Below are 12,327 nucleotides of genomic sequence, written 5' to 3'. Positions count from 1 at the left end.
GTACCTCTGTAATCTTTCGACTACCACCCACAGGATGGGTCTTGGGTGCATAATAAACATATTAAACTAAACCCTAGACAAGGCTGTTAACTCTAGCCGCCAACATATATTTACGTAACGTAAAAAAATCATTACACATTCCCACTTGAGTTACGTGCAAGTTTCTGTTGCATACAGAAGGTAGTTCTCTCCTGGTTACAGGAAAATAACCACAGGATTTGGCTATTGCTAATGGGCTGTGATTAGTACGTTGGACTGCGTGCGGCCAGCAGTAACAGCCTGGTTGATCAGGCCCTGGTCCACCATGAGGCCTGGTCACAGACCGGACCGCGGGGGCGTTCACCCCCGGAACTCTCTCCAGGTATACTCCAGGCATTGCATTCTGAAGGAAATGCCACGAGTGCACATACTGAGGACACGTGCTAGAGACAGTGTCATACCTGGCACGTGCTAGAGACAGTGTCATACCTGGCACGTGCTAGAGACAGTGTCATACCTGGCACGTGCTAGAGACAGTGTCATACCTGGCACTTTATTCACTCGTGTGCCACAAAGTGAATGAGAGACACAGTATGTCTGTCATGATGATTAATTAAGAAAACCCGCAAGTTTAAGTGGAAATCGTATATGAGCGACGAGAGGTCAGGTCAGATATAATAAGCATCCAGATCAGGTTTAAGATGAGTAGAAGTCAAGTCACTTGACTGTGTCGTGATGTAGACAGGTGAGCTTCGTCTAGTCATGTCTAACAACGTATCTGCAAATTTTTAAAATTACCTTTTTTTCAGAATTAGAAACTGCACTCAGCGATATTTCCAGGTATTTTTTTTTTTTTGTTATTTCAGTTCAGGTTCAGTGAAAGTTATAATCTGGCTCCTTCCAGCTCTTTAAATGGTCTTTTTCATTGACTGACAATGAGCACAACCTGGGGAGGGAGTGAAGGTCGTCAGGTCTGCGCTGTGAGTCGTCACAGTCGATGCCGCTCCTCCTGAGTATAAAGAAGCGCACAGTTCGTGTGGAGAGGCACACACAGTTCGTGTGGAGAGGAACACAGTTCGTGTGGAGAGGAACACATACTTCTCAATCACCTTCCATCCTTAACATCTGGTAATTATTCTGAATTCCTTCGTACTATATTTCCTACATATATACCTTCTACGGTTGGTTAATAGGGTCTTAAGTCTATCTACTGAACCAGGGCCATTAAAGTTGCATATAACCTATTCACCGTTAGTCAAAAGTGTTGTTATATACATACATACATACATACATACATACATACATACATACATACATACATACATATATATATATATATATATATATATATATCTATATATATATATATATATATAATATATATATATATATATATATATATATATATATATATATATATATATATATATATATATATATATATATATATATATATATATATATATATATATATATATATATATATTAGGGAGGTACTACCTCTAGAACTTTACTGGGAACCTTCATCCTCAGGGAAGACAATAAACGTTCCTCAGGGAAAACTCAAGGTTCTCCCCAAAGTTGGTTGAATATTTTGGTCTCCTACCACCCCCTATATTTTATATTACATGTTAACTTTATTAATATACAGAATACATTGACAGAAAACACAAACATGAATACATTGGTACAATATATTAAAGGTTATGAATCTCCTCCTGCTCCTCCGAAGCCGTGCCCATATCTTATTGATCAACGTGTTATTGTATACACTACTGCGTCCAGGTCATACACTTCACACTGTGTATATTGTATACCACCACTGCGTCCAGGTCATACACTTCACACTGTGTATATTGTATACCACCACTGCGTCCAGGTCATACACTTCACACTGTGTATATTGTATACCACCACTGCGTCCAGGTCATACACTTCACACTGTGTATATTGTATACCACCACTGCGTCCAGGTCATACACTTCACACTGTGTATATTGTATACCACCACTGCGTCCAGGTCATACACTTCACACTGTGTATATTGTATACCACCACTGCGTCCAGGTCATACACTTCACTATGTGTATAATTCATACCACCACTGCGTCCAGGTCATAAACCTCTCTGTGAGTATATATTCCCGACGTTATCTTCCTGTATTAAAGACCTGAGAGTGTGAGAACCAGATATCTTCTTAACAATGTTCCCATTACCTGCCACTATATACTTGTAAAGTAAAAGGACACAAGTGCAACTAATGTGACATTTATTGTAGCAACGTTTCGCTCTCCAGGAGCTTTATCAAGCCATTACAAACAATACATGGACACAGAGGGTATATAAAGGCTCAGAGTGAGGTGAATACTAGTGAGGTATCATTTCGATGTTCACTAGTGGTAGTAGTAGTAGTAGTAGTAGTGGTGGTAGTGACAAAAGCAATTAATTCGTACATGAGTAAAAGGATATAAAAGCTATTACTTGGGTAACATAAAAATAGGTTGGACAAATATAAACTGGAATGAGGCAGGTTGTTTCAGTGTTCACTCTCTGTGCTTTGTGTAGTATAACAGGAGAGACTATGTGATGGCAGGGTTTACTGTTTTCAGGAGGATTCTTGCTAAGACTTCGGAGATGGTGAAGCTGCCGTTGTTTTGTTTAATTGTATTCGAAACAGCGATCAGTGCTGATTCAAGGCACTTGCGTGTGCGGAAATTAGTTTCTTTTATCACTAATTGGGCGTCTCTGAATTTCATAAGATGATTGGTGGAATTTCGGTGTTGTACACAGGCGTTGTTTAAGTTGTCGTTCCTACATGCGTATATGTGTTCATTGAGGCGGGTGTCGAGGTTTCTTGCTGTTTCACCTATGTAGATCTTGTCACAGCCTCCACAGGGTATAGTGTAAACTCCTGCATTGACTGGTTCGTGGTGCTTGGGTTTTGTCCTGGTTAGATCCTTTATTGAAGTGGTAGAAGCGATGGCGACTCTGGTGTTAGCTTGTGAAAGTACTTTTGAGACGTTTAGTGCAACCAAATTCAGAGACGCCCAATTAGTGATAAAAGAAACTAATTTCCGCACACGCAAGTGCCTTGAATCAGCACTGATCGCTGTTTCGAATACAATTAAACAAAACAACGGCAGCTTCACCATCTCCGAAGTCTTAGCAAGAATCCTCCTGAAAACAGTAAACCCTGCCATCACATAGTCTCTCCTGTTATACTACACAAAGCACAGAGAGTGAACACTGAAACAACCTGCCTCATTCCAGTTTATATTTGTCCAACCTATTTTTATGTTACCCAAGTAATAGCTTTTTTATCCTTTTACTCATGTACGATTTAATTGCTTTTGTCACTACCACCACTACTACTACTACTACTACCACTAGTGAACATCGAAATGATACCTCACTAGTATTCACCTCACTCTGAGCCTTTATATACCCTCTGTGTCCATGTATTGTTTGTAATGGCTTGATAAAGCTCCTGGAGAGCGAAACGTTGCTACAATAAATGTCACATTAGTTGCACTTGTGTCCTTTTACTTTACATATTGTCGGTAATTCTACCAACTTTATTACACTATATACTTGATACCCTCCAGTTAGTCCATTGTGGGTCACATCAGCATTATTCTGGGTTATTGCGGGTTATTTTCTGGATTATTCTGGGTTACTATCTGGATTATTCTGAGTTACTATCTGGATTATTGTGTTACTATCTGAATTATTCTGGGTTACTATCTGGATTATTCTGGGTTACTATCTGGATTATTCTGGGTTACTATCTGGATTATTGTGTTACTATCTGAATTATTCTGTAAAGTAAAAGGACACAAGTGCAACTAATGTGACATTTATTGTAGCAACGTTTCGCTCTCCAGGAGCTTTATCAAGCCATTAGGTAATGGCTTGATAAAGCTCCTGGAGAGCGAAACGTTGCTACAATAAATGTCACATTAGTTGCACTTGTGTCCTTTTACTTTACATATTGTCGGTAATTCTACCAACTTTATTGAATTATTCTGGGTTACTATCTGGATTATTCTGGGTTACTATCTGGATTATTCTGGGTTACTATCTGGATTATTCTGGGTTACTATCTGGATTATTCTGGGTTACTATCTGGATTATTCTGGGTTACTATCTGGATTATTGTGTTACTATCTGAATTATTCTGGGTTAATATCTGAATTATTCTGGGTTACTATCTGGATTATTCTGGGTTACTATCTGGATTATTCTGGGTTACTGTGGGTTACTGACTGGATTATTCTGGGTTACTATCTGGATAATTCTGGGTTACTATCTGGATTATTGTGTTACTATCTGGATTATTCTGGGTTACTATCTGGATTATTCTGGGTTACTGTGGGTTACTGACTGGATTATTCTGGGTTACTATCTGGATAATTCTGGGTTACTATCTGGAATATTGTGTTACTATCTGAATTATTCTGGGTTACTATCTGGATTATTGTGTTACTATCTAAATTATTCTGGGTTACTATCTGGATTATTGTGTTACTATCTGAATTATTCTGGGTTACTATCTGGATTATTCTGGGTTACTAACTGGATTATTGTGTTACTATCTGAATTATTATGGGTTACTATCTGGATTATTGTGTTACTATCTGAATTATTCTGGGTTACTATCTGGATTATTCTGGGTTACTATCTGGATTATTCTGGGTTACTGTGGGTTACTGACTGGATTATTCTGGGTTACTATCTGGATAATTCTGGGTTACTATCTGAATTATTCTGGGATACTATCTGGATTATTCTGGGTTATTGTGGGTTACTGCCTGGATTATTCTGGATTACTATCTGGATAATTCTGGGTTACTCTCTGGATTATTCTGGGTTACTATCTGGATTATTCTGGGTTATTGTGGGTTACTGACTGGATTATTCTGGGTTACTATCTGGATAATTCTGGGTTACTATCTGGATAATTCTGGGTTACTATCTGGATTATTCTGGGTTACTATCTGGATTATTCTGGGTTACTATCTTGATTTTTCTGGGTTATTTGTGGGTTACTGAGTTAATAATTCCAACATAGTTACCTCATATACTTAGTGTATAAATAATGCCGAGTACGAGGAATTATTGGTCATTAGTGATAATTTTAATTAACATTACATGCAGTGTGAGGTTACTGAGACCGAATAGACTGTTATTAACAGACAACAGAACATCACAGTACAGACGAGGCCACTGTATCGTCTGAGGAACAACAGTACAGACAACAGAACATCACAGTACAGACGAGGCCACTGTATCGTCTGAGGAACAACAGTACAGACAACAGAACATCACAGTACAGACGAGGCCACTGTATCGTCTGAGGAACAACAGTACAGACAACAGAACATCACAGTACAGACGAGGCCACTGTATCGTCTGAGGAACAACAGTACAGACAACAGAACATCACAGTACAGACGAGGCCACTGTATCGTCTGAGGAACAACAGTACAGACAACAGAACATCACAGTACAGACGAGGCCACTGTATCGTCTGAGGAACAACAGTACAGACAACAGAACATCACAGTACAGACGAGGCCACTGTATCGTCTGAGGAACAACAGTACAGACAACAGAACATCACAGTACAGACGAGGCCACTGTATCGTCTGAGGAACAACAGTACAGACAACAGAACATCACAGTACAGACGAGGCCACTGTATCGTCTGAGGAACAACAGTACAGACAACAGAACATCACAGTACAGACGAGGCCACTGTATCGTCTGAGGAACAACAGTAGATATAAAAAACATATACTGTGTCATGTAAAGTAAAAGGACACAAGTGCAATTTGTGTCCTTTTACTTATTGTCGGTAATTCTACCAACATTATTACACATATATTGTATCATAACAGCGGCGGTTCCAGAAGTTTTATGAAGGAGTTTAGGGATGCCAGTCTTTTTGGATGATAACCTGTCGTAATAATAATAATAATAATAATAATAATAATAATAATAATAATAATAATAATAATAATAAGAAGAAGAAGAAGAAGAAGAAGAAGAAGAAGAAGAGGAAGAAGAAGAAGAAGAAGAAGAAGAAGAAGAAGAAGAAGAAGTAGAAGAAGAAGAAGAAGAAGAAGATGAAGAAGAAGAAGAAGAAGAAGAAGTATGTAGCTAAACTGACTCAAGAAATCGTAATGACACGATTGCAAATAAACCATACCCCCGGCCGGGATTGAACCCGCGGTCATAGAGTCTCAAAACTCCAGCCCGTCGCGTTAGCCACTAGACCAGCTATGACTCTATGACCGCGGGTTCAATCCCGGCCGGGGGTATGGTTTATTTGCAATCGTGTCATTACGATTTCTTGAGTCATGTTGACGGCAGTGAAGGGACTTGAGCTAGAGTTCGTCACGGCCACGCTAGCTGGAGATTCGTCTGTAAAAACTTGTATTTGTGGTCACAGAGGTGCCTGTGCTAACTTTCCTATGGTGTAGAAATATACCTAGTTGGATGAATCTTATTGTGGCTAGCTGGTCTAGTGGCTAACGCGACGGGCTGGAGTTTTGAGACTCTATGACCGCGGGTTCAATCCCGGCCTGGGGTATGGTTTATGTAGCTAAATTAGACATCTGTGTAACACTTGGGTGTCGCCACACAGTGACTTCGTTAGTCCAATACAAAGAATGGCTGAAGATCAGAAGGGGGTTTGAGGTAGTCAGTCCCTCAGCCTGGAGTCAATATAATTAGTCCATCAGTCTTATCAGTAAAGATACCCAAGTGTTACATATGTGTTCTTGAGGCTTCAACTTTGCCCTTGGCTTCCTTGTCCTGGCCTCGACATAATGGAAGCCTCAGACCGAGCAGCGAGGATGTTCACCCTCGGAACCCTCTACACGTAAACTCCAGGTAAACAACATATGTATTTTAGTACATATTAACATTGCTCCTTGTTAACATGTTACTTTGCATGTAGTAACTTGAACTTCCTCTCACAACGTTGTTACCACCTAGTAGTCGTATTTTTTTCTGCAGTAATACAACTAAAATACAACCCATGAACTGTGCTGATGGGTATCCTCCCGTCCCCCTAACACCCCCCACCCACGTTCACCAATCAGTAAAATGGGCACATGGGTGTTAGTGGACTGGTGTGGGTCGCATCCTGGGACAAAACTGACCTAATATGCGGGAAATGCTCAGCATAACAAGTGACTTTCTATATAGTAGTATGTCACTGATGTCAACTGTGGTCTGTATACCTTGTACATGTACTTGTATACCTTGTACATGTACTTGTATATCTTGTACATGTACTTGTATACCTTATACATGTACTTGTATATTTTGTACGTGTGCTTGTATACCTTGTACATGTTTTTATATACCTTGTACATGTACTTGTATACCTTGCACATGTACTTGTATACCTTGTACATGTACTTGTATACCTTGTACATGTACTTGTGTACCTTGTACATGTACATTTTTACCTTGTACATGTACTTGTATACCTTGTACATGTACTTGTATACCTTGTACATGTACCTGTACATCTTGTACATGTACTTGTATACCCTGTACATGTACTTGCATACCTTGTACATGTACCTGTATATCTTGTACATGTACTTGTATACCTTGTACATGTACTTGTATACCTTGTACATGTACTTTTTTACCTTGTACATGTACTTATATACCTTGCACATGTATTTGTATACCTTGTACATGTACTTGTATACCTTGTGAATGTACTTGTATACCTTGTACATGTACTTGAATATCTTGTACATGTACTTGTATACCTTGTACATGTACTTGTATACCTTGTACATGTACTTGTATACCTTGTACATGTACTTGTATATCTTGAACATGTACTTGTATACCTTGTACATGTATTTATATACCTTGTATATGTACTTGTATACCTTGCACATGTACTTGTATACCTTGTACATGTACTTATATACCTTGTATATGTACTTGTATACCTTGTACATGTACTTGTATACCTTGTACATGTACTTGTATACCTTGTACATGTACTTGTATACATTGAACATGTACTTGTATATCTTGTACATGTACTTCTATACCTTGTACATGTACTTGTATACCTTGTACATGTACTTTTTTACCTTGTACATATACTTGTATACCTTGTACATGTACTTGTATACCTTGTACATGTACTTGTATACCTTGTGCATGTACACAATTGTATACCTTGTACATGTACTTGTATATCTTGTACATGTACTTGTATACCTTGTACATGTACTTGTATACCTTGTACATGTACTTGTATACCTTGTACATGTACTTGTATACCTTGTACATGTACTTGTATACCTTGTACATGTACTTGTATACATTGTACATGTACTTGTATATCTTGTACGTGTACTTGTATACCTTGTACATGTACTTGTATATCTTGTACATGTACTTGTATACCTTGTACATGTACTTGTGTACCTTGTACATGTACTTGTATACCTTGTACATGTACTTGTATATCTTGTACATGTACTTGTATACCTTGTACATGTACTTATATACCTTGTACATCTAATTGTATACCTTGTACATGTACTTGTATACCTTGTACATGTACTTATACATCGTATATGCACTTGTATACCTTGTACATGTGCTTGTATACCTTGTACATGTACTTGTATACCTTGTACATGTACTTGTATACATTGTACATGTACTTGTATATCTTGTACGTGTACTTGTATACCTTGTACATGTACTTGTATATCTTGTACATGTACTTGTATACCTTGTACATGTACTTGTGTACCTTGTGCATGTACTTGTATAATTTGTACATGTACTTGTATACCTTGTACATGTACTTGTATACCTTGCACATGTACTTGTATACCTTGTACATGTACTTGTATACCTTGTACATGTACTTGTATATCTTGTACATGTACTTGTATACCTTGTACATGTACTTGTATACCTTGTACATGCACTTGTATATTTTGTACATGTACTTGTATACCTTGTACATGTACTTGTATACCTTGAACATGTCCTTGTATACCTTGTACATGTACTTGTATACCTTGTACATGTACTTGTATACCTTGTACATGTACTTGTATATCTTGTACATGTGCTTGTATACCTTGTACATGTACTTGTATACCTTGTACATGTACTTGTATATCTTGTACATATATACCTTGTACTAGAATACTTTGTACATGCACTTGTATACCTTGTACATGTACTTATATACCTTGTATATACACTTGTATACCTTGTACATGTACTTGTATACGTACTTGTATATATTGTACATGTACTTGTATATCTTGTACGTGTACGCCTTGTACATGTACTTGTATATCTTGTACATGTACTTGTATACCTTGTACATGTACTTGTGTACCTTGTACATGTACTTATATAATTTGTACATATACTTGTATACCTTGAACATGTACTTGTATACCTTGTACATGTACTTGTATACCTTGTACATGTACTTGTATATCTTGTACATGTACTTGTATACCTTGTACATGTACTTGTATACCTCGTACATGCACTTGTATACTTTGTACATGTGCTTGTATACCTTGTACATGCACTTGTATACCTTGAACATGTACTTGTATACCTTGTACATGTACTTGTATACCTTGTACATGTTTACCTGGAGTTTACATGGAGAGAGTTCCGGGGGTCAACTCCCCCGCGGCCCTGTCTGTGACCAGGCCTCCTTAGGTCAGTGTCCCAGGATGCGACCCACACCAGTCGACTAACACCCAGGTACCCATTTTACTGATGGGGAACATAGACAACAGGTGGAAAGAAGCACGTCCAATGTTTCTACTCTGGCTGGGAATCGAACCCAGGCCCTCACCGTGTGAAGCAAGAGCGTTAACCACTAGGCCACCAGAGCCTATACATGTACATGTACTTGTATATCTTGTACATGTACTTGTATACCTTGTACATGTACTTGTATACCTTGTACATGTACTTGCATACCTTGTACATGTACTTGTATACCTTGTACATGTACTTGTATACCTTGTACATGTACTTGTATACCTTGTACATGTACTTGTATACCTTGTCCATGTACACAATTGTATACCTTGTACATGTACTTGTATATCTTGTACATGTACTTGTATACCTTGTACATGTACTTGTATACCTTGTACATGTAAACCATACCCCCGGCCGGGATTGAACCCGCGGTCAGAGAGTCTCAAAACTCCAGCCCGTCGCGTTAGCCACTAGACCAGCTAGCCACAATAAGATTCATCTAACTAGGTATATTTCTACACCATAGGAAGGTTAGCATAGGCACCACTGTGACCACAAATGCAAGTTTTTACAGACGAATCTCCAGCTAGCGTGGCCGTGACGAACTCTAGCTCAAGTCCCTTCACTGCCGTCAACATGACTCAAGAAATCGTAATGACACGATTGCAAATAAACCATACCCCCGTCACGGCCACGCTAGCTGGAGATTCGTCTGTAAAAACTTGCATTTGTGGTCACAGAGGTGCCTGTGCTAACTTTCCTATGGTGTAGAAATATACCTAGTTGGATGAATCTTATTGTGGCTAGCTGGTCTAGTGGCTAACGCGACGGGCTGGAGTTTTGAGACTCTATGACCGCGGGTTCAATCCCGGCCGGGGGTATGGTTTATTTGCAATCGTGTCATTACGATTTCTTGAGTCTTGTACATGTACCTGTATACCTTGTACATGTACTTATATACCTTGTATATGTAATTGTATACCTTGTACATGTACTTGTATACCTTGTACATGTATACGTACTTGTATATATTGTACATGTACTTGTATATCTTGTACGTGTACGCCTTGTACATGTACTTGTATATCTTGTACTTATATACCCTGTATATGCACTTGTATACCTTGTACATGTACTTGTATACCTTGTACATGTACTTATATACCTTGTATATACACTTGTATACCTTGTACATGTACTTGTATACGTACTTGTATATATTGTACATGTACTTGTATATCTTGTACCTTGTACATGTACTTATATACCTTGTATATGTAATTGTATACCTTGTACATGTACTTGTATACCTTGTACATGTATACGTACTTGTATATATTGTACATGTACTTGTATATCTTGTACGTGTACGCCTTGTACATGTACTTGTATATCTTGTACTTATATACCCTGTATATGCACTTGTATACCTTGTACATGTACTTGTATACCTTGTACATGTACTTATATACCTTGTATATACACTTGTATACCTTGTACATGTACTTGTATACGTACTTGTATATATTGTACATGTACTTGTATATCTTGTACGTGTACGCCTTGTACATGTACTTGTATATCTTGTACATGTACTTGTATACCTTGTACATGTACTTGTGTACCTTGTACATGTACTTATATAATTTGTACATATACTTGTATACCTTGAACATGTACTTGTATACCTTGAACATGTACTTGTATACCTTGTACATGTACTTGTATACCTTGTACATGTACTTGTATATCTTGTACATGTACTTGTATACCTTGTACATGTACTTGTATACCTCGTACATGCACTTGTATACTTTGTACATGTGCTTGTATACCTTGTACATGCACTTGTATACCTTGAACATGTACTTGTATACCTTGTACATGTACTTGTATACCTTGTACATGTTTACCTGGAGTTTACATGGAGAGAGTTCCGGGGGTCAACGCCCCCGCGGCCCTGTCTGTGACCAGGCCTCCTTAGGTCAGTGTCCCAGGATGCGACCCACACCAGTCGACTAACACCCAGGTACCCATTTTACTGATGGGGAACATAGACAACAGGTGGAAAGAAACACGTCCAATGTTTCTACTCTGGCTGGGAATCGAACCCAGGCCCTCACCGTGTGAAGCAAGAGCGTTAACCACCAGGCCACCAGAGCCTGTACATGTACATGTACTTGTATATCTTGTACATGTACTTGTATACCTTGTACATGTACTTGTATACCTTGTACATGTACTTGCATACCTTGTACATGTACTTGTATAACTTGTACATGTACTTGTATACCTTGTACATGTACTTGTATACCTTGTACATGTACTTATATACCTTGTACATGTACTTGTATACCTTGTACATGTACTTGTATACCTTGTACATGTACTTGTATACCTTGTACATGTACTTGTATACCTTGTCCATGTACACAATTGTATACCTTGTACATGTACTTGTATATCTTGTACATGTACTTGTATACCTTGTACATGTACTTGTATACCTTGTACATGTAAACCATACCCCCGGCCGGGATTGAACCCGCG

General features: G+C 38.4%; 1 protein-coding gene across 1 annotated transcript in view; it reads left to right on the top strand.

Moving 5' to 3' along the window:
• The first annotated feature begins 985 nt into the window (after window positions 1-985).
• Window positions 986-12,327, top strand: part of LOC128703730 (protein D2) — a 140,753-nt gene continuing 129,411 nt past the window's right edge. The window contains exon 1 of the mRNA XM_070098497.1: window positions 986-1,107. The gene's annotated coding sequence lies outside the window, so the exon portion shown is untranslated. The remainder of the gene's footprint in view (window positions 1,108-12,327) is intronic.

The sequence above is a fragment of the Cherax quadricarinatus genome, chromosome 62 (assembly GCF_038502225.1).
Source record: "Cherax quadricarinatus isolate ZL_2023a chromosome 62, ASM3850222v1, whole genome shotgun sequence".
Classification (NCBI taxonomy): Eukaryota; Metazoa; Arthropoda; class Malacostraca; order Decapoda; family Parastacidae; genus Cherax; species Cherax quadricarinatus.
This window is presented reverse-complemented; position numbering and strand designations above follow the sequence as displayed.